The sequence below is a fragment of the Lissotriton vulgaris genome, chromosome 1_1 (genome assembly GCF_964263255.1).
Source record: "Lissotriton vulgaris chromosome 1_1, aLisVul1.2, whole genome shotgun sequence".
NCBI lineage: Eukaryota > Metazoa > Chordata > Amphibia > Caudata > Salamandridae > Lissotriton > Lissotriton vulgaris.
The window spans coordinates 1,393,797,856-1,393,817,680 of record NC_141685.1 but is presented as its reverse complement, the minus strand read 5'-3'; the positions used below and the strand labels follow the sequence as shown (position 1 = coordinate 1,393,817,680).

General features: G+C 46.1%; 1 protein-coding gene across 7 annotated transcripts in view; it reads right to left on the bottom strand.

The window, feature by feature from the left end:
* KMT2E (lysine methyltransferase 2E (inactive)) overlaps positions 1 to 19,825 on the bottom strand; it is a 1,891,352-nt gene that overhangs the window by 1,741,811 nt on the left and 129,716 nt on the right. For 4 of the 7 annotated variants that reach the window (XM_086966923.1, XM_086966942.1, XM_086966930.1 and 1 more), the window contains exon 2: positions 2,545 to 2,712. The exons of 1 other annotated variant lie outside the window; for it this stretch is intronic. The gene's annotated coding sequence lies outside the window, so the exon portion shown is untranslated. Of the gene's footprint in view, positions 1 to 2,544; positions 2,713 to 18,413; positions 18,620 to 19,825 lie in introns of those variants that run through there. 2 more of the 7 variants (XM_086966927.1, XM_086966934.1) reach the window with 1 other exon arrangement.

Below are 19,825 nucleotides of genomic sequence, written 5' to 3'. Positions count from 1 at the left end.
GGACTCATTACAACCCCTTGCACGATGATTTGTATCAAGGATTTAGGTTATTGGCTGTATAACAAAATCTTCTTTGTTCATCTGTCCGGGGAGCAAATGTTTGTTTTTACTTGCATTGTTGTTTGTTTCATCTTTTATGGCAACTAAGCCTAAATAAAGATTACTGATGATGAGAGGTAAACTGCCCCTCCTCGTGGGAACTGAGTTGTCCACAGACCTAAAGAGAAGGGGCCTGCTATTGTTACACAGATTGAGAGGAGAGATGATGTCTTTAAGTCAGCCCTCTGTAAAAGCATCTCTATTTTCTGTTTTGTTGGAGGAACTGCTTGGCTGGAGCCAAGAGCCTGAAGGGTAGGTCCTTCCATTGTTTGAGTCCTGGATCAGCCTTATTACCAAACAATCTGGAGACATCAAAGGGCATATCCATCAAATGCACCGGGCCAGCAATTGTAAAGTTGGCTGATCTGAAACAGGCTTGCCTTCTAAGCATTACACAGGTGTCAAGAGCTCAGCCTACTGGGTGTGTAGTGTCCTTGCCACTAGGCAATACCTGCTTAGCAGCATCCTGGCTGTTATTTATCGTTTGAGCCAGTGAAGACCTCAGGTTTTCCAGGAAGGCCGGCAAGATCTCGCTGGCCATCTCCCATAAAGCATGGGTGTACCTTCTCAAACATCACATTAAAGTTCAAGAACCTTTAGGTTAAGCTAGCCAAAGAAAACATTCTCTTTTTGAAGGCATGAATACATGTTGACTCTATCCAGGGGATTAGTCACAAAGGCATTTGGAGTGAATTTAATTATTGAGAACTGTACCACCAGACTTTCAGGAACAGAATGCCTTTCCAAACAAATCTTGTTCATAAGGGGCCAGTCTATCTCACCTGGCCACAGGTCGATTGACCAGATGCACGGGGCATGTCTTAGACCATGTGACTAAAAGAATGTTTTTGAGACTCGATAAAAGGTAATAGTGGATCTGGTTGAAGGATCTTAATTAAGAAATTGGACTTTGCTATGACAATAGGTAACTGTACATCTAGCACAGCTGCTGCCCTCAACACTACTACTCCAAAAGTGGCACTATCTTCTGTTGATGGCAGAAGTGGAGAATCTACCTCACTCTAGGGATGTATCCTGCCCACGTGAGGTCTGTAAATCCAGGTATAGCCCATCATCAGTAAGTGAGGGTGAACAGGTTTTCCGCCTCATCATCGTCACTGGTGTCATGGGTAATTTTCAGCATACCCTGAACTGCTTCAAAGTCAGATCCAAATAGGGCCTCAAGCCTCTGATAGTACTGATGTCAGTGACGACGCAGAGGATTAGGATCAGGCTGCAGAATGACTGATTGTGCCTTTATTATAATGTCCTACAACAACATCGACCTGGAGCATCGAAATGATGGTTCCGATGGGACAACAGCATCGGGGTCTGATCTTGGGCTGGTGTTGGTCCCATCGACACAAAAGGAAATGGTGTGGACCATAGAGCCTAGAAGGAAATCTGAACTAGCATTGGTATAGATCTGGAAATGAGCCCTACTGAGTCAATCTCACTGAGGCAATGCCAACTGCTTTGTGAAGCCAAAGGTGTGTCAAAGGCAGAATCTGAAAATATTTTTGAGGTGGGATCTTTTGATGGATATCCTTCAGCGTTCCTGCCCGATTTCAAGTGGCGTGAATGATTTGAGCTCTGCGCAGCTTTCTTGGTTTTTGACTTTGACTTATCAGAAAACCTAAAGTAAGAATGGGACTTCACACAAGACACGTGAATGAGACTAAAGGCGGCCCGCGGCTTGGAGAGGGGCTTATGTTCTGATCACAGCATCTTCTTGTGTTCTTCGTTGTAGAGTTTCTCCTCCCACTCCTGGATCACCTTTGGGTGCCTACATACAAATGTATCACACAACCATGTGTCATGGCTGGAGCCCAAGCACCAGAGGCACATGTTTTGTGAGTTGATGGCAACATCAGCTTCCTGCAACAGCAGCCTGTTTTAATCCTGTTGTTTCTGGGGAGACAGTATCTCTGGCACACTGTATGATGTATTTTGGAGTCTCCAGAAAACCAACAAAGACGGGTGCAGAGCTCCAAATCTACATCGCAGGGTGTGCAAAGGAAGGAACCAACATCAGCACAGAGGGATAGCACTTACATACAGCTCTGTCACCAATTAGCAGGCCAGAATATTGCTCACAAATCTTCCTATCCAGTCTGGGACCTGGAGAAATTCTAAACCTGAGGAGTCTGTGGTTCTAATATGCACGTGAAAGTCTAATTTCAACAAGTAAAGCAAACTGCAGGGTCAGCGCAATACATCCGGTGATTGATAACTGTTTGTAGGTCACTGAATAATAAAGGGAATGTGTAGGGGGCGGAAAATATGGTCCTTCCATTTCATGGGTCTTTTACTAAGCCACCAACCACCCCACCCAAAAGCGAGTGAGCTCCCAATGTGCTTCACTCTGTAACAGAATTAAGCAAAAGAAATTGCATAAAAGTGTAGCAAAAGGAACTATCTGTTGATTGATAAGAAATGGCTTACCAGGTGGAGACCAGAATAACTGAACTGGAATTTGTTCTTGACCCGGAAGGGAGGGAGGATCTCGGAAACCACTTACAAACAAACTTTCCGCTGATGAACCTGAAGACGGTATGAAGATAATACACCTGAAGAAACCACTGACCGGAATGCAGAAAGGAGGCACAGAAGCTAAAAGAAGCAGAAACAATTACTTTTCGGAACATTACAGTCTTGAAACTCACTTTCCAAAAAATGCATAAATAATAGAAGACAAGATTGCAGAATCTAACGAGAAAATTTCCAGATGTGACAAGGCAAAGATCAACAGATCTTATTTTAGACATTAGAAATTAATAACATGAAGCATTCTTGGAGAAAGGCATGACCTAGAGATTCTAACCTAGTTCTAGACAATGTTACAAGCATCAAGCAAAGCAGATCACAGATTCTATACAGATTTAGGTATAACCTTTTCAAGGTGAAAACATGCCTCAACTATTTTTTCATCAAAAGATTCCATAATTTACCCACAGCTCAGTTCTCCATCTTACTTAAATAGGTGAAGCTCTCAACCATTAAAAAAAAAAGAGTGAGAGACCAAGCGGCAAATTTGGGTGGGGGCATGGTGGTGGGGGGTGACTTTAACCTGGTGTAAATGGATCGCAATGCTGCATCCTTCCAGGGAATGGGAGTGATGTCCACAGCTCTCAAACACGACCTTACAGATCTGGGTTTGGTAAATGCATGGATATACAGTCACCCCGATAGCCAGGACTACTACTTCTACTTGCATTTTCACTCATTCTCAATCATTGATTATATATTTTCCTCACCACCCATTCAATGCTGGAGGTTAGGCTCTGACTGCCTCTGGGATATCTCCATTGTGGGCCATGCTCATCTAGAGATAACCTTAGCTAAAATGGGAACTTCACCTCCCAGTCACTCTCAGCTGTGTTTTCCACCACACCTTCTCAGGGATCCAGTTAATCTTGCCGAGATTCAAAAGGAGATTATTGTGTACTTCAAAACTAGCATCCAACCCTGGAACGCCTTGATCACGTTGCCTCCTCTAGACAAAATTAGATACAACTAGCTACACTCGGGGGTAAACTAAGGGCAAACAAGGCATAGCGGTTGTTGCTGGCATTAAAGTAGAAATACTATGATAGGAGGGACTAGGTGGGATCTCAGCTTGTGCGCAAACTTTGCCAACAAACTGCAGCAGCCCATATTTCTAAAGTCAAACTAGACAACGGGACATTGGCCACCAGTGAAAGGGTAAGATAGCAGGCGTTCTACGATTTCTATCAAACCTTTTATGAGAGGGCCAACAAGCCCCAAAATAGCATAGCTACATACCTTAATGCCTGCCCTTGGGAACCTCTAGATCCTCTCCATGTGGAACTCTTAGACCACCCCCCCCCCTATCACGCTGGTTGCATTACAAAGGGCACTTAGGGAATTACCAGTGGACAAAACTCATGGTTCGCCAACTTCAGGACCATTTGGTGGCGCTATTTAACAGATTCATGGCAGATATTACACTAACACCTACCAAAGCCACAGTGGAGATAGTCCTTATTCCCAAACTGGGTATGGACCCCACCCTCTGTATATCTTATCACCCAATCGCCCTGCTGAAGACAGATGCTAAGATCTATACAGAGATTTTGTCAAACAGACTGGAGCCTTTCCTCCCTGGGCTAATTGAGCCAGACCAAGTGGGCTTCATCCGCCAAATACAGGGAGCTGGCAATATTCGCTGCCTTGCATCATCTAGTAGAAAAACCCAATCGCCACAACATCTCAGCTTGCCTTCTCTCACTCAATGCAGAGAAGGCATTTGATCAGATCCATGTGCCCTTCCTTCTGGAGACCTCTGAAAGATTGGGCTGGGACTGGGCCTGATTTCCCAGTTAATGGCAGCTTATGTCGCACCCACAGCTACCAACTGCATCAATGGACCAAAGTCCCAGCCAACTCACCTGGTGAGAGGCACCAGACAGGGCTGTCCACTCTCGCCCTTACTTTTCACCCAACCTGTAGAGCCCCTCGCAATTCGCATGTGGCAAGCAGAGGACACTGAGGGCATTCCCTTTGGAGGCGCAAGAACAAGATTACCCTTTTTGCGGACGATATACTGCTAGCCCTCACCCAACCTGCGCCATCACTCCCCTCCTTGGTGAAAGCCCTGTATGCCTTTAAAACAGTCTTTGGCTTTAAAATAATCAGGGCCAAATCACAGACCCTGAATTTAACAATTCCCCAGACCCATATCCCTAGCCTGCAGTCCCTTACCCCTTTCCAATGGGCACCCAAATTTATAAAATATCAAGGGCTAAACTTGAACTCGGATTTAGCATCCTGGACACACGGCAACTGGTGGGATTGTTGGTGCTCGTCTTGGACGGCCTCTGCCGATGGAATCTGCAACTGGTATTCTGGCTAGTGAACCTCAAAGCTGTTAAAATGTCCATCTTGCCGAAGATCCTCTACTTCTTACAGACACTGCCCACCCCCATCATCCAGGCAGGATGCTATTCTTCATCTCCAACGGTACCTCTGTAATTCGATATGGGGAGGGAAGTGCCTACATCTATACTTATGCTCCCCAGAAATCAGGAGGGACTGGCGTGCCCTAACCTTCTCGAGTATTACTGGGCGGCCCATCTACGGTATATCTCAGAGTGGGTCATCCACAAGAGTGAAAAGTACTGATTCTACATGGAAGAAATGCGTTACTTACCTGTAACAGCAGTTATCCAGTATTGGTATCTTTCATAGATTCACATGCCTGAATCATTCCCCGTCGTCGGGGTAGGAGTCCCCGGTAAATAACAATAGTAATGTCACATAGACATATACTTAGTACTAGGCCAGTGGCCTCACATTAGTAGCCTATCTAGGTCCTTATGTAAAAAGGACCAAACTTTGGCCAGGAGCCAATCAGCTACCATCACCCTTCTCACCTTCCTGGAAGGAGCCCTAGTCCCTCAGATTTTCGTAAGCACAGTGCTAAGTAGTACCTACTGAGAGGGAGAAGGTGAGCCCTTCCAGGGGAGGCGGGTGGGTTGCATGTGAATCTATGAAAGATACCAATACTGGATAACTGCTGTTACAGGTAAGTAACGCATTTCTTATCCAGTATTATGGGTATCTTTCATAGATTCACATGCCTGAATCAGAATAGCAAGCAATAATGAGCACATTTCGCATAATACATTCGTAAAGACATAGTAATCTTATCACAAGTTGTTACACAGTTTACATGATACTCACAACCTGATAAGAAATGTGCGATAAATTACCTGGAAGGTGGGATGATAGGAAGAAGGCTCACCACTAATGAAATAGATGACGTAGGACAGCCTGCCCCACTGCTGCATCCTTCATAAGTTCAGAGTCCAAGCAGTAGTGCTTGGTGAACGTATGTGGTGTCTTCCATGTCGCCGCTCTGCAAATGTCGACAATGGATACCCCAGCAAAGAGCGCCAAGGAGGTGGAAACCGCTCTAGTGGAGTGTGCTCGTACTTTTGAAGGCAGAGGGTGGCCCGCCTGTTGGTGACAGAAGGCGATGGCCGCTGAAATCCATCTGGAAATGCTCTGTTTTGTTAAAGCTAAGCCTTTCCTGGGTCTGCTAAATGCAACAAACAATTGGTTGGACTTTCGAAATTGCTCCGTCCTGTGAAGGTAAAATTTGAGACATCGTTTGAGGTCCAATGAGTGAAGAGATCTTTCAGCCGCAGATGATGGATTCGGGAAGAAAGATCGTAGGACAATAGGTTCGTTGAGATGGAAAGAGGACGGAACCTTCGGTATAAACTTAGGGTTAGTCCGTAGAATGACCCTGTCGTTCTTGAACTGGATGAAGGGGTCTTGCACAGAAAAAGCCTGCAGTTCACTCACTCTCCTTGCCGACGTGAGCGCCAGCAATAGAGCTGTCTTCCATGACAAATATTTTAGATCTGCTCTGTGGATTGGCTCAAACGGGTGTTTCATTAGTTGAGTTAGTACCACATTTAGTTGCCATGTAGGTGGAGGTGCTCTAACTGGAGGGAAAGATCTGAATAATCCCTTCAGAAACTGTTTGATTAGTCTGTTGGTCCATAACGAAGCTCCACACGAAGATCGTCTGAACCTGGAGATGGCCGCCAGGTGGACCTTTATTGAAGCGTGTGCCAGTCCAGAATTGGCTAAGTGGAGCAAGTAGGGCAGAATTTGTGCTGGAGTAGAAGTGAACGGATGCAAATTCTGAGCTCTACACCACAAACAGAACCTTTTCCACTTGAGGGAATACGTCTTATTAGTACTTTCAGCCCGAGCCCGGGCTAAGACGACCCTGCATTCCTGTGGAATATCTAAATCCTGGAACTCTCTGAACTCAGGAGCCAAGCTGATAATTTTAGAGATGTTGGATCCGGATGCTGGACTTGTCCCTGGTTCATTGTGAGGAGATGTGGGCATGTCCTGAATAGAATTGGAGGTTCCAGCGATAGAAGGTGTAGCTCCGTATACCAGTGTTGGCGCGGCCACGCTGGGGCTATCAGGATCATGGTACAACTCTCTGCTTTCAGTTTCCGCAGAACCCTGGGGATCAGGGGAAACGGTGGAAAAGCGTAAGCAAAGACGTTGCACCATGTCATCGAAAAGGCATTCCCTAGGGACCTTTTCTGGGGAAGCCAGCTTGCGTAATGTTGGCATTTCGCGTTCACTTTCGTCGCAAAGAGATCCAGGTGAGGTTTGCCCCAACGGGAGAACACCGAGTCGAGCGTCTGCTGGTCGAGCTCCCACTCGTGGCAAAGTGAACGCTGTCTGCTTAGCGAGTCTGCCAGGGTGTTGTCTACTCCTGGGACATACTCTGCCCGCAGAGAAATGTCGTGTTGTACCAGCCAGATCCAGATTTGCTGAGATTCTCGAGACAACGTCCTGGATCGAGTACCCCCCTGCTTGTTCAGGTAGTGCATTGTGGTGGTGTTGTCCGTCCTCACAAGCACTGGGGAGTTCCTGATACGGGGCAGAAATGCTCGAAGTGCCAGGCGCACTGCTCTCAATTCCAGCAGATTGATGTGGAGTTGTTTTTCTGCCACTGACCATTGACCGCGTACTTGCAGTTCCTGTAGGAACGCCCCCCATCCTTCCAGCGAAGCGTCTGTGGTTATCACATGAGGAGAGACTGGGAGAAGAAAAGGGAGACCCTTGTTTAAGTTGTCGCCCAGAAGCCACCATCTCAGAGCTTTCTTCATGACCTGAGTGATCCTGATCCAGTCGTCGAAAGACCCTGTAGATTGGATCCACTGATTTGTTAAGGCTTCCTGTAGAGGCCGCATGTGTAGGCGACAGTGAGGAATGAGAAAAATGTTGGAAGACATCATTCCTAGCAATGATTTGAATAGTCGAACTTTGACTCTCTGCTTGGCCTGAATGTGGACAGCCAGAGTCTTCAGCTTGACCTGACGTTCTCTGGAAGGAAAGGCTTTCTCTTGTTGTGTATCCAACGTTGCTCCCAGGAAATTGAGACGTTGTGACGGTTGGAGAGTTGACTTTTCCTGGTTGAGTGTTAAGCCCAGATTTTTGAATAGATGAAGGCAGGCCGAAGAGGACTTGGCTGCGCCTATCCGAGTCGGAGCTTTGATGAGCCAGTCGTCTAGGTAGGGAAAGACTTGGTGATGATGCTGGCGAAGGTATGCCGCTACTGGTGACAGACACTTCGTGAAGATGCGTGGAGCTGACTTCAGGCCGAATGGTAAAACCCTGAACTGGTAGTGCCTGCCTGCCACTGCAAACCTCAGAAATTGTCGATGACTCTTGTGAATGAGGACATGAAAATAGGCATCCTGGAGGTCTAAGGATACCATATAGTCTTTTGGATTGAGTAGGTGTAATACCTCCTGGAGGGTAACCATACGGAAGGACTGCTTCTTGAGGTATATATTTAGGTTTCTCAGATCCAGTATTGGTCTCCATTGCTTCTTCTCCTTTTTTCTGACCAGGAAGAATCGGGAATAGAATCCTCTCCCCTTCTGACCTCGAGGAACTCTCTCCACTGCTCTTTTCTGGAGCATTAGAGAGAGCTCCTGTTGAAGTAGGCGTAGATTCTTGTGCTGCATAGGACATGGTGGGTTCGGAGGAGGATGTTCCACAAACTCCAAAGTGTGTCCGAAGCGAACTAACTGCAGCACCCAACGATCTGTTGTAATTTGTTTCCAATTGTGAAGGAAGTTGGTAATTTTTCCTCCAACTGCGAATTGTGGAGAAGAGGTGGAGGTATGCTGGAGAAAGCAGTCATTGGCGTCTGTAATTATCCTTCTTTCCTCCTTTCCCTCGAAAGGACGACTTGTTGTAGGAAGCTCGTCCTTGTTGCTGTCTCTGCTGATATTGAGGCTTGTACTGCTGAGAAGAGTTATAAGCGGACTTGTAACCTTGATAGCTGCCCCTATTCTGCTGCCCTCTACCTCTGGATCCTCGAAAGGAATTAGTTTTGTATTGTAGGGTGCCTAAGGCTTTCGCCGTGTCGGTATCCTTCTTAATACCTTGCAGCATATCATCGATATGTTCACCGAAGAGCAGTTCGCCATCAAATGGCATGTCTAGAACTTTGGCTTGCACATCAGGCCGGAATGCTGTGGCTTTTAGCCAGCCCTGGCGTCTCAAAACCGCTGCTCCTGCCAGTTGACGAAATCCTGTGGAAGCGATATCTAAGGCCACATCGATCATCTCTGAGGCAGAGCGTTCGCCCTCCAGCAAAATTTTCTTAACCTCTTCTTTCTGGTCTTCTGGGATTGCCTCTAGATATGGAGCTATATCTGCCCATATCTGTCGATTGTAGCGACCTAGTAATGCTAGAGAATTTGCAGCCCTGACTGATAGGGCGGACATAGAAGAAAATCTTTTGCCGATGGCATCAAGTTTTCTCCCCTCTTTATCAGGAGGCGCTGTTATTGCCGCTGACGGGTTGCTAGACTTCTGCTGAGCGGCCTGTGATATAACTGAGTCCGGTTTAGTCTGGCCAGTTAAGCATGCGGGAGCAGTGTCTGGGGCTTTGTACTTCCTTTCAAGTCTAGCCGGCACTGGAATGAGTGAGGAAGGATTTTTCATAATTTTAAGTCCTTGCTCCCATATATAATCGATTACTGGGATGGATCGAACAGATCTTTTGAAGGATTCCTTAAAGTCATGGAGGAAACAGTCCTGCGTTTCCGAAGCTATTTGGATGTTGAATCTCGCAGCCGCTCTCCCTACTATATTATGGAATCCCCCTAAATCTTCAGGGGGAGAATCATCCTGTACTTGCTCTGGGGATGCCGGATCCTGGTTGTTGTTATCATCAGAATCCTCATCATGTATTTCACCTTCCTCATCTTGGACTTCATCATGTCTCACTTCTTCCTCATATTCATCCTCATCAGAAGAAATTTGAGGAGGCAATTTCTCATGCTCAGGATGCACAACCAGCGGAGGTGGTCGCTGGCGACGTTGAGGTGTTGGAGCTTCCTGCTGTGCTGGCACTCCTGAAGCAGGAGCAGAAGACGGAAATCTTTGTTTATAGTCTGAAATCAGAAACTGTAGGTCAGAGACAATTGAAGCCGGGAGACATACCATAGGCTGAACAGTGGTATGCTGCCGAACTTCTTCTTGAATTGTCACCTCTTCGAGATCTTCACAGTCTGAACTCTCATGAACCTTAATGTTAAGATGAGAGGGACTGGATGCTATGGGAAACATGTTCTCCACGTCAGGGTCTTCTGCCTCCAGAAATTGCGTTGGCAGCAGTTGCTGGACTTTGCTAGGTGAAGTCATCTCTGGTGTCACCATGCATGATGACATCTTAAAATGGGTATAGGAATACTTCAGTGACGGAGAGCCCTTTGATTGTAGATTCATTGTAGCGTCTGATGGAGCGTCTACAATAGTTGACATGTTATCATACATTCTCATCGTCGACTGCATCGACGTCGATGATGTCCTCGTCGACGACAATGCCCTCGTCGACGGCGGCGTCGACACTGCAGAAATCAACGACGACGACGGCTTCATCGACGGTGTCCTCGTCGACGGGCTCGACGACGATGGAGTCGTCGTCGACGGTGTCGTCGTCGACGGTGTTGTCGTCGACGGTGTCCTCGTCGACGGTGTGCTCGTCGACGGTGTCCTCGTCGACGGTGTCGTCGTCGACGGTGTCGTCGTCGACGGTGCTGTTGTCGTCGACGGTGCCCTCGTCGACGGAGTCCTCGTCGACGGTGTCGTCGTCGACGGTGTCCTCGTCGACGGAGCCGTCGTCGACGGTGTATTCGTCGTTGACGAGGAAGTCTTCGTCGACGGTCCCGATGTCGACGGTGTCTTCGTCGACGGTGGCTTCGACGACGACGAAGTCCTCGTCGACGATGAACTCGACGATGGTTTCTTCATAGACGCTGGAAGCCTTGTCTTCGTCGACGATGAAGCAGACGTCGACGGGAGCGTCCTCGGCGGTTTTGTGAGAGGAATAACAGAAGGTATTGACCTACCCATCGTCGACGACGTTGTGGCAGTGGAAGCCATGGAGAAAGTAGTCGCCGTGGATGTCGAAATGGAAACTGTTGACATCGTCACAGGCAGGCCAGAAGATACCACCGCAGGCTTTTTGAAGGCTGTCATCTGAAGAGAAGGCTTGACCTTAGGATGACCCTCCACAGATTTCGGCTTCTTGTGAGGAGGCACAGCAGACTGACCTGGAGATGTCTGTCGAGGCCTTTTAGGAGAGGAGTGGAAACTTCTGAAGGAACACTCACTCTCACCTGAGGAGACTTGGTCCTTGTTCCTCAGTTTCTGGAGCCACAGAAGCAGTCGCCCTTCCCTGTCTTTCAATGTCTTGACCGGGAGAGTGCGACAAATCTTACATTCCTTGGCAGAATGCTGAGGATAGAGGCAATACAAACAGTCCTCATGCTTGTCCTCTATGTGTAACCTCATTTTACTACATGAGGCACATGGCCTAAAAAGACCTTTTTTAGGAGTAGTAGACATATTAAATACTAATACTCCTTTTCCAACTGAACTTGAAGAAAAAGTAGTCAAAAAACCAAAGATATAGGAAAAAACCTGAGCAGAGCTCAGTGGAGACTCCTCTGCACGACGTGCGGTAGAAAATCTGAGGGACTAGGGCTCCTTCCAGGAAGGTGAGAAGGGTGATGGTAGCTGATTGGCTCCTGGCCAAAGTTTGGTCCTTTTTACATAAGGACCTAGATAGGCTACTAATGTGAGGCCACTGGCCTAGTACTAAGTATATGTCTATGTGACATTACTATTGTTATTTACCGGGGACTCCTACCCCGACGACGGGGAATGATTCAGGCATGTGAATCTATGAAAGATACCCATAATACTGGATAACAGGCAGTATCTTGCAGACCCCTCTGGGATTTGGCGTGACTTCCCAAACAAGCTAGACCACGAAGCGCCTAAATAACTGTTCACACTAGAATGGTCCTTGAAATCTGGGACAAACTTGCTCTTAAGAGGCCTTACTACCTTCCCCTCTCGAACATCCTACTTGCACGTAACCCGGAGTTTACTTCGGCCCTCCGGGCTCACTCCTTTCTGGAATGGAGGGAGTGGGACTGTTACACTCTCCGCGACTTGTTTGTGTATGACAATATCCAGTCATTTCACCAGTGCAAACAAGAATTTCAGGTTCCCAATTCAGCTAGATTACAGTACTTTCAATGAAGGAACTGGGCACTTCATCGTACCAATGCACTGGGAGCTATTTTGATTCCTTACTGGGACAGAGAGCTTACTCTCAAGCACTTACCCGGTACTGGAACACTCAACCCCTGCTAGAACACATCCCCATCAATCCCAGAAGCATTCTGACACTACCATAGGAATCACCCAGAAACAATGGGAGCAGATCTGGCAAGACATCCCCAAGCTTTTCAGAAGCATCCCCCAATGAAAGATGGCATATAAACTAATGTTAAGGTGGTATTACACCCCAACCCGTCTACGCACTATTTACCCATTGCCTCTCCGCTCTGCTGGAGATGCGACTTGGCCCTAGATGACTTCCTCCTTATCTTGTGGTCCCGCCCCCTTGTAGCAACATACTTGAAAGAAGTTTCTGAGCCACATCAATGGGTCGAAGGCTACCCTCTCCCTAACTTGTACAACACTGTAATATTAGGCATTCGCCCCTGGACTTAAAAGCAATGTCACACGCTGACTGGCGGCTTAGCGCAGCAAAGCAACTTATCACACTCCACTGGAAGAAAGCCTCAGCCCAGTCACTTGCTCAGTGATTTACACGCCTTTGGCATGCCCTGATCATTGAGCTACAATAGGGTGTCCCACACTGACAAAATATGTATGCACACATGGTAACCATTGGTAACCTACTCAACCCGGTTGCAACATTCCTGCTTTACACCACCCAGACTCAAAGCTCTCAACCTGTTCGACTAAAACATCTCCCCAACAGGATATCCGCTTAAGCATGGAGAGGCCAGCCTTCTCTACCTGACCCCCTAATCTCCCTTAGCACATATACCAAGCGACCCGACGCCCTGACATGCTCTGGTATAAAGGTCTCTCCATACAGTCACTGCCATATGTATGCCCGAATGCGAACTCTACTATGTTAATGGTTGATGTGCTTGTCCTTAATTTCCTACTGTGTTTGGACATATCCTTCCCTGCTGAGGGGCTGTTTATGTGATATGTGCACTACCATGCTGATCCAACATCAATATAACCCCGAAGATGGTTCTTCTCATGTTGTGTAATCCTATATATGTTGTACTGCTCTGAAGATTACCTTTCTAAGACACTTCCTCTGAACAGAGATGATGGTCATATTTGTCGGCTTGCTACTGCCCTGTTATTTGTGTTTTGTCTTAAAAAATAAACAGATTTCTAGTACAAAAAAAGTAAGATTTGTAAAATGATTTTCTGGGATTGACTCGGAGATCCACAAGTTTATACAGCAACCCCCTGTGGTGCAAAGCTGTGATTATAAAGGAAACTTAAAAGTAGCTCAAACTTAGCTATATAGTTCTTTCTTTCTGGCAATACTTTATGGCAGCACTAGGGTGAAGCTGTTTTGGTGCCTTGTTAATTTTAGGCTTTTTCCTGCTCAGGCTGACAGAGTACACGTCAGACCAATGCCATTTTTCCTCCTTAAATAAGCTACCATGACTTTTGTAAACCCCCTCTGAACTGTGGAAAGGCCAAATTGAAGTGAAAATCCTCTTTGGTAAACCTTAGAAACTTTCTTCATACCTGAAGAAAAGGGATGTGGAAATGGGTTTCCTGTAGTTCCAGAGATACTATTTAATCAATCTCTTGCAAATAATTGGAACTTGCCATAAGTTTAACTTCTCTAACTTCATCTTCCTTATGATCAGTTTAAAAATCAATAATCCAAAGCAGAACTCAAGTTCTCTTTCTTTGAACTTAAAAAATAGAGTGATATCAAGAACCCTTTTTCTTGCACCAGTGTTGTCACAAAAAGAACTTTTCAGAAGCTTGAGAATTTGCCCTCTGTGAAATATCTGCATTGGAGAAGACTCAGTCCCTGATGGAAGGCTTCCCTACGATCCATTTTGTATTGGTTGAGGCTTCCCAGCAACAGACTTAATGATCCGCTTATTGTCGTCTCCTGCTTGGGTTTTCATTCTAGTTGTTTTGGCTCGAGACTTCACAAGTGGCAACAATGCGTCTGCACAAGTATTGTGTGGTGCGCTTCAACTGTAGATTTCCATGAAGAAGCAGAGCCCATCAATGTGCCTTCACAGAGATAGTTTAACCTGCGCCGCTTGACAATTTCTGAAGTTTTTTTTGCCTCAGAATACCTCGTAGAGAGGCAGTGTTTAGTATTTGTGTATTTCCTGACAGGAAACCTTGCCTTTAGGTCTCGCCTATGCAGCGCGCTAGCGCTGCTTAGGAGGAGACTTTTTGTAATCGCTCAGGACTTTTGCTCAAACTCGTGCATGCTTTGCACTGTTCTCTATTGGCACTAGTGCCCGTTTGGCGTTTGGTGCAGCGGCGCCATCTGTTTTCAATTATCTTGCTTGCACTTTCTAAACAGATTGCACAGATGCTCGCTTATGCAAGGGAAATGCCAAACGTGCACGAGTGCCAATAGTCCATGGATGTCCCATGTGCTGTGTATTCACCTAGGCCATTCATGTGCTTGTAGTCTAATTTATCACACTACAAAACAAGGATCACAAGCTCCACAAAGCAAAGTAAAAACCTGAACTGGTGCAGATGAAAGCGCATGGACCTCGGAATCTTGGCAGCTGTAGTCACAAGTGCAGTATGAAGTGCTATATAAACAGAAGTTAGTATTATTTAAATGTGCCCTGTACCGGCCCAAAAAAAGCGCTCAGATAAATAAAATTACCTTTCTAGACCGTGGGCGTCTAATTAGACTTTGTTGACGGCGCCTCCTTTTCGCATTCAGATATGCGTGATTGTATAGTCCCCGGTTCCCTTTCTTGGACATTCTCAGTGTGGTGGAAGGGCAAGGGGTGAGATTTATTTCACATCGCTATCTGTTAATGTAAGGAATTTCCTCTTAGGACCACGGTTCACCGGCTGAAAAGAAAGGACCCCTCAGTGCCCACATGGCTGCCTCCATTTGCTTTCACCTCCTGATGTTTGGCGATCATATAAGGGGGTCAGAGAAAAGGTCAGATGAAACATCTGATTCCAATTAGTACACAGTTCCATCACAACAAAAGGATGCGTATGCTTGAAAGTTAAAGTGCAAGTGAAAAGCCACGTGGCCTAGAAGCTGTTGTAGGTTATTTAGGACGTCAGTTAAAACAATTAAATACCTTGAACAGCCTGGTGTTCGGTGACTAATATAAAGAGGCGGTTTCCCTCTTTTGCAGGTGTCATCAGCCTGCATAGTGCTGAGGCCGGTTGTTGGTGAGAGCTGTAAACTCTTCTGAGAGGTGAGAATGACAAGCAATTTCAACACAAGTGTTTGACTCACTGAGCTATCTCACTGGATACCCGAGGAAAAGTCAAGAGTCATGCTAACGGGTTATGTTCTATGTGAAGTGGGCACAGTTAACTGGCCCATTTCATGAGGGTGAATTTCAATCAGTTCTGGATTTTCAACTAAGTCACTTCACTTTTACCATTATATATGTATTGGCGTACAAGGCTCTTTGTGACTATGAAGGCATTCCTGGAAAAGAAAAGCAGGGCAACTTTAAACAAGCATTGGCATAGCCAATAGGTCTCGCCTTTGAGACCTTATAAGTGTTTAGTTATCCAGCACAATATCCTTGGTGCAACAACTTCAACTGTTGCATGGCTAAACACTTATAAGGTCCCAAAGGCGAGACCTATTGGCTATGCCAATGCTTGTTTCGTTTTGTCTCCAGAAGCCGCTTTTGAGTTTCCTACTGTTCCGATACTCAGTTCAGCTGCAGAAGTATTCTGTGGAGGGAGAGCCAGAGTCAGAGTTCTGAGGAACGCTTCAGTGAAGCGAAGCCTTTCCATCTTTCAAGTAAGCGCATCCAGACTAGCATTGTGTACAGCATAATTGTGTTTTCCGGCTGCGCTGTGCTACCGCACTATAGCAGCGCTGAGCTACCGCTTACTGCAGCGTTGAGAGACGCATTTTCTAACAGCGTAGTGTACCGCAATTCTGAGAGCATTCTTTACCACAAGACTTGTAATGTGTAAAGACAATTTCTTTGGATAAAAGAATTCTCATTGCTAAAAGAAGATCAACAACCAAGGATAACAATCCACTTGGATGTAAAATTCATAATATGACTTAATAAAAGACTCTTGATAAAAATACTTAGAGACTATTACAACTACTAATTGTAAAAAATAAAATAAAAAAAGGCAATGGTTTTTTACTAAATATCTTCATAATTCATTTTCTGAGAAAGTAAAGAATGCTAATCAATCGATCAAATAATAAAAAAATAAAAAACATCAGAGAGAGGGGCTATTCCTCAGCATAGACCAGGTAATTGAACTAAAATAGTGGAATCTGTTTGGCAGTATAGAGCTAGGGAGAAGTAATTGTTTTATTAATATTCTTCCAGGTTCATAGAAGAAATTCTAGAAGAAGAACCTGTATCCTGAGGCAGTCACTCTTGTTTCTGTCTTCCCACTTACACTTTCCCCGGGCTGAAGTCTGTGACAGTTGTAATCACCTGTCACTGGCAACAGTTGGAGGGATTTTGGGTAAGAAATCGAGTTTGATAAGAGAATTAAGGCCCTTCTCGTCAGAGAAGGAGGAATCACCGCTATGGCACTCTTTTCTGGGAAATCTACAAGTTTAAGATGAGTGTGTGGGGGATGAAAAAAAGAGGAAAGTGTGGCAGTTTCTTAAAAAATGGAAAACTGAGGGGGGGGACAGGGCTGAGTTACAACTAGCTGTGGAACTCAGGTCTGGGATTACCAGGTTTGAGATTATACTTCTTTGTTGGACTATTGCAATATGCACTGCATTGATATTCCGATGGTCTAATGGCAAGAAAGCTCTGCTGGCCAGATGGGGCGGACTTGCCTGGGTTTCTAATGAAAGAATTGAGGGTGCCGAGCGACTGCCCATTCATAGTCTGTCAGGTTGCTTAGATAAGGGAACAGGCAGTCACCACAGTACTTCATAGGGCCCCACACACTAGACTGTTGCCTCTGCAGTGGCTGCCCCATTTACAACAGATACAATCAGTGAAGGACAGAAAAGTGGTCCGATGGGGTCCTTCAGGAGGCCACTTCCGCTTGCAACGCCTATTGCTGTTGTCAGCGCTTCCAATAACAGGAACACCACAACAACTAAACATCACTGTAGGAAAAGTAAGATCTACTTTCATGGTTACCCTCACGTTTTGCTTTGTGTCAGTATGTTTTGACTAGTCCGACTGGGAGCTTGCTGATCACAACCCCAGTCACTGTACTTCTTCCCTAGATTTGACCATGGTAAGTACTGTTGTACATCCACAATTGGCTCCTAGTGTACCCTTTTAAGTACCTAGTATATGGCACTAAGGTACCCAGGGCACAGGTATACCAGGGGTCTCTCATGGGCTGTAACATGTATTATGCCACCCTTGAGAGACCACCCAAACTGTGACTACAGACCTGCCATTGCAGCCTATGTGAGTTGGGGCTTGAACCACTCATGACATATATATTTTTCCTTATATCTGAGATTACTACACTTAAAACCTAGAAGTCACCCATATGACAGGCCTTACGTCCTGAAGGCAGGGTGCCTAGTTGCAAGGGTGAGGGTGCCCCTGCATGAGCAGTACACCCCATACAAACTTCAGAGTTAATTCTCCAGGCTTTGTAAGTGCAGTCAGCCATTATAATACATATAGTGGACATCAATCATTACAAGATGTCTAACTATATAGCGGCTGCACCAAACCTGGTCAGTTTTGGTATCAAACATGTTGGACTTGTACCCCAAAACTGCTTCCAGTGTTGAAAGTATGATCCCATGTACTGAGGAGATCCCTTGTGGTACCCCCCTGTACTACCGGTAACAGCCTTTCAGGGTCTGATAGCAAGCTAGTGCTCCTGCTGACCACAGACACATTTATGCCCTCCTGCTGCTGATCCAAGCTAGAGCAGGGGTTGGTAGAACAATAGGTTACCTGTCGCAAGGAGGTGTGACCACTTCTCAGACAGGACTTGTATTGGGCTGCGGTGCGGGTACATTCCAGCGCTGCCAAACTGCTTTGAAGGTACATTTGGCGCTCTCCTTTCATACTCCAGTTTGAACCAGTTCCGGGGAACCCATGGCTCCCGCTCTGGTGTGAAACTCGACAAAGAACATGGAAGTATCCTCCCCTTTGCCCAGCCCCTCCTCATGGAGGAACCCTTGAGTTGTTCCAACCCTCCCCTTACGGTACTTAAGGACTTACCCATGGGTGGGTCCTCAGATTTGTTGTGGGACAAGACTCAAGACTGAAACCATGTCACTCTTCGACCATCTGGACACTTGGCCTTCGCTGGACTTTGCCTGGAACCGAGACTGCATCATGGAAGACTCCTGCTGCTCCTGGTCTCGCTGTTCTGCAAGTCTTCTTCGTCTTCTGTGTCTGCGCTTCATCCAGGATCTTCAACAGACCTGTGGGCATCAATGACAAATACAGTAATCTCCCTTGGAGTGAAGGAGTCCCTTCCCTGCATCTGTAGGCACCGCAAGGAGGCTGACCGGTCTGATGCTCCTGACGTCACACAGACTTCGTAAGGCTCAGCAACACATGTGGTGGTTTTGCAACAGATCTCTGTACTGGGGTGAATGTATGACATTGTTCTGCATTCTGTCCATCAACTGTGGTTTTTGGTTTTGCAGCTCCACCAAGGCCTGACCTGTCTTCTCTGCAATTTGGAGTCCAGTAATCCTCGATGGAACCGCTGGGACCAAGCCCATGTGCACAGCGTCGACTTGCCGTTGCCACATCTTGTTGGCTCTGCACTCTGGAGATCTTTGGGCTACAAGAAGCTTCAGAATCTCTTCCTGCCACGTACAAAGTCCTCACCATATACTAAGCTAGCCTCCTAAATCACAGACCTACAAGGGTGACAATTCCGACTATTCTAGACCCCTAAAGCTCTAAGAACGGCTTTGGCAGTATGTATTAGTCATTTTTAAACTGCATTGAAATAATAAACAACTGTTAAGCTTGTCTCTAAATGAGACAGAGAGCAGCACTATGCAGCAGACTGTCATCAAGTGCCGGTTTTGACAATTAAGTGTGGGTGCCGAGCACAGGTAACCACATTCCCAAAATATGAACTGTACTATAGACACTATGTCGAACATTGGGCTGCATGTCCTTCAACATGGTACGTTCTCCAACATGGTGCATTCCCTCACTGAAGCATATGTCTGGTAACACAGCTATTCACCGTAATGTGGATAAGTCACAGTTCAATTCTATGTCAGAACAAAGAGGAGAGGATTAGGATAAGGCTATTCCTTCTTTACTTTTGCACCAGCAGCCATTATAAAGATTTTATTCAAACTTCACAAACTTCATTTCCCATGAAACATTGGGAAAGAAATAGAAATAGTCCATCCAATCAGGAGTCGGTGTTATCTCGGAAGAACCTTGAGCAGACGCACTAGCGCCCTCTTTTTTTCGCTGTTCCTGCAGCCGCAACTAAGCGCCCTTACTCTCACCGTTGTATATCTGCATTTGTTATAGATTGTGAAAGTAATGTTATGCAAATTATGAAAAGTGTGTTGCTTACTGTGGGCTGTTGGTACTGCTTTTAAAACTGTTGAAAATGCTTCTTTTTCCACAGGGCAGCCGAAGGAACGCTCTCA